This window comes from Lepidothrix coronata, unplaced genomic scaffold, assembly GCF_001604755.1.
Source record: "Lepidothrix coronata isolate B3197 unplaced genomic scaffold, Lepidothrix_coronata-1.0 Scaffold39, whole genome shotgun sequence".
Classification (NCBI taxonomy): domain Eukaryota; kingdom Metazoa; phylum Chordata; class Aves; order Passeriformes; family Pipridae; genus Lepidothrix; species Lepidothrix coronata.
The window spans coordinates 6,359,186-6,362,427 of record NW_016690219.1 but is presented as its reverse complement, the minus strand read 5'-3'; the positions used below and the strand labels follow the sequence as shown (position 1 = coordinate 6,362,427).

Here is a 3,242-nt window from a genome sequence, read left to right as displayed (position 1 = left end):
GACCTTACCAAGGTACAACCATGAATTTCTTCTAAACCTGCCCTCTGTCAGTTTGAAGCCCCTTGTCTTGTCCCTCCAGGCCCTTGTCCCAAGTCCCTCTCCAGCTCTCTTGGGGCCCCTTTAGGCACTGGAAGGGGCTCTCAGATCCCCATGGAGCCTTCTCTTCTCCAGGTGAACACCCCCAGCTCTCCCAGACTGTTTCTGGAGCAGAGGGGCTCCAGCCCTTGGAGCATGTCCATGGCCTCCTCTGGACTCACTCCAACAGCTCCACATCCTTCATATATTGTAGCATGGAATAATTTAGATACAGAGCTTTTTTTTTGGAAGGCTATGAAATACAGGTATAAAATACCCATTTCTTGATTCAGTAGGTTGGATATGGAATTCAGGTTCAAACTGAGGATGAATGAGAACATTAGTGCTGTGCATTCATGTCAAACTCTTAACTACTGGGCTGGTTTTAAAGCCTCTTTGTGTCACAGGGGAGAGGAAAAAAAAATAACAATGCATGTCTCATCTCCCTTCCTCATGTTCTTCTGTGTCAAACTTTGTGTTGGTAGGCGTTCGTACCCTCCAGCAGGGCTTGAACTTACACCCTCTGTCCTACAGGCAGAAATGTTGCTGTCTGAGCATCACTGACACGTGTGGCTCTGGGTCAGAAATGATGTCAGACACCAAGGGGGACAATCTGAGCACAGACAGGGAGGGAGCTGTGCCACTGTTCTGTGATTCTGTCAGCTCACAGGAGCCAGCAATGTCAGGAGAGCTTGGGCGTTGGAGGGGAGTCAGTGAACAGATGTTTTTTTGAAGCAGGAGAGATGAGCAGAGGGTGGGGAAGGTGCTCTTGATAGAGGCAGGGGAGCTGGGCTGGCAGGTTCTCTCGACCACTTCTTTGAGACATGGCAAGGCTAAATCATTTAGGCTTTAATAATTCCTGTAAACTGGCTTTGCAGAAGGTTTCTATCCTATTTCCTGGAGGATATCCTTGAGAAGGGCTATTAGACAATCCAGGCTGAATTGAGTGTCCGTCACTGCACACTGAATTTCACACAGTTATCCCAGCCCTGAGTTCAGTAACTCCTGTTAAATTAAAGCATGCCTTCCAGAAAGGCTTGGTCTTTGAGGATATCAAGGGAGACAGAAGCCAGCTTTTTCCGTGGAGGCTTGTTCCAGGGGATTAATTTGGTTAATCATCCATTTTTTTTTTCTTTTTAGAGAAAAGTATTGAAGTGTCTGATTTGAATTTGCCCGATAATAGCTTTTGCTGCTTCACTTTCTATGTCTTCTGCTACTTTAAAATATTCTTCTTTTCTTGGTTTGACCCCTGTAAGTCAGGATTTTGTCCTTAAATTGTCAGCACTTTATAGCACGTGCCTTCACTACTTCACGCTGTTTTGTTTTCTGGTAATGTAGGAAAATCCAGTAGCAACTCCTTGCAGCTGTGCCTCTTGTGCTGCTTCTCCTTTCCCTTCTGAGCCTGTATCATCACAGACTTGTTGACTCTATCACCCATAAAATTAAAGACAAACAGAGCAGAAGTACATTTTGCAGTCTTACCTTGGCAACATGATGGAGGGATGTAAACCCAAGTGTCCACATCAGTACCTTTGGGGTCTTTTCTAACTGACATTTCATATGTTTCACTCAGTGCCATAATTCCCAGTGATTCTTCATTTCTAGGAAACCAAAAAGGTGAGGTCTGCAACACAGGTATTACCTGGTTGGAGGTATGTGGAGCCACATGTGGCTTGACCCATTAGTGGAAACATCTCCTGGTTTCAATTTCTTATCAATTATTGAATTATTGAATAGTTTGAGTTGGAAGGGATCGTAAAGCCCACCTCTGCCATGGCCAGGGACACCTTCCACTATCCCAGGTTGCTCCAAGCCCTGTCCAACCTGGCCTTGAATGCTTCCAGGGATGGGGCAGCCACAGCTTCTCTGGACAATGTGTGCCAGGGCCTCACCACCCTTACAGGAAAGAAATTCTTCCCAATATCCCATCTAACCCTCCCCTCTTGTCCTGGCACTCCATCCCTTGTCCTAAGTCCCTCTCCATCTCTCTTGGAGTCCTTTTGGGCACTGGAAAGGTTCTCTAAGGTCTCCCCAGAGCCTTCTTTTCTTCAGGCTGAACACCCCCAAATCTCTATTATTATTCAGCCCTAATTCTTATTAAAGAATTCTTATCAATTTCTTTTTCAACAAATCCAAACTAACTATGAAATCACTTTTAAGCTCTGCACCACACACAGTCCCAGTGCATGGCTACAATTAAGGTTCATTCAAACCATGTAATATGCAATTTAACATTGAAGCAGTAGAAGCCTGTTAGAAAACAAGACAAAAAATGGTCTGATCTTTTGCTAGGCTGATATTGCTTACATGGAAAAAAATCTGCTGTTCTGTCTCCAATTTAGCACCAGTCTGGCCTGTGGTATAGAATAAATTGTTGAGCATGACAGCCCTTTCATATATACGTGAGAGAGCCTGACATGCTCAGCAATATACATTTGTGAGATACATTTATAAACACGAATATATATGTTATCTCAGATCAAAATCATTAAATAAGCAGGTTTTCCAAATTCTCAGCTGTCTTGGTGAAGACAGGACTGCGTGCATTTTAATTTCTTTTCTCTTTCAGCCAGGGAAAGCTGGGGGATGCTCTGGTTGAGTTCAGATTGTTTAGTAAGCGCTGTCAGCTCCTCACTTTGATATGTTAATATGACTCAGGGTTTCCCACAATTCCCTCATGAGTGGCAGTCCTTTGCTCCGGTAGTTGTAGCAGACTGGGAAATTTCACTGTTGCCTTTGGCTTTAGCCAACTCCCCTGCCAGTCAGAGCGTGCCACCCATAAACTGCCTGTCAATCACACGTCAGGTTTAGAGGGGGTTTCAGTCAGCCAGGGCAACTTGACTTTTTGACAATGTAATTATGGCCCTTGCATCCGCGGTAGGGGCCTGAGAGGGGCTGAGAGAATTTTATTGATTGTTCAGAAGGGAAATTTATCACTGTCTCCAGCTCCATTTGTACTTTATTCCCTGAGAAACTCTCTTGACAAGCTGCAGGAGAGAAGTTTAGCATGGTGGCCTTGGCTGTTCTTGCATCTTTGTCCTTTGCAGGGAAACCGGACTGGAGGCACCGGCAGATGCTGAGGCGGGGGCAGAGACTGGGTGAAAAGGCAGAGGAATTGGAGTTGATACCTCAACAGCTGAGGACAGACCACCCCTTCTTTGTGACAG

At 45.2% G+C, this 3,242-nt stretch overlaps 1 protein-coding gene across 12 annotated transcripts in view; it reads left to right on the top strand.

Annotated features, from left to right (window-relative positions):
• Positions 1–3,242, top strand: part of PKHD1 (polycystic kidney and hepatic disease 1 (autosomal recessive)) — a 275,429-nt gene that overhangs the window by 104,283 nt on the left and 167,904 nt on the right. The gene's annotated exons all lie outside the window — the stretch shown is intronic.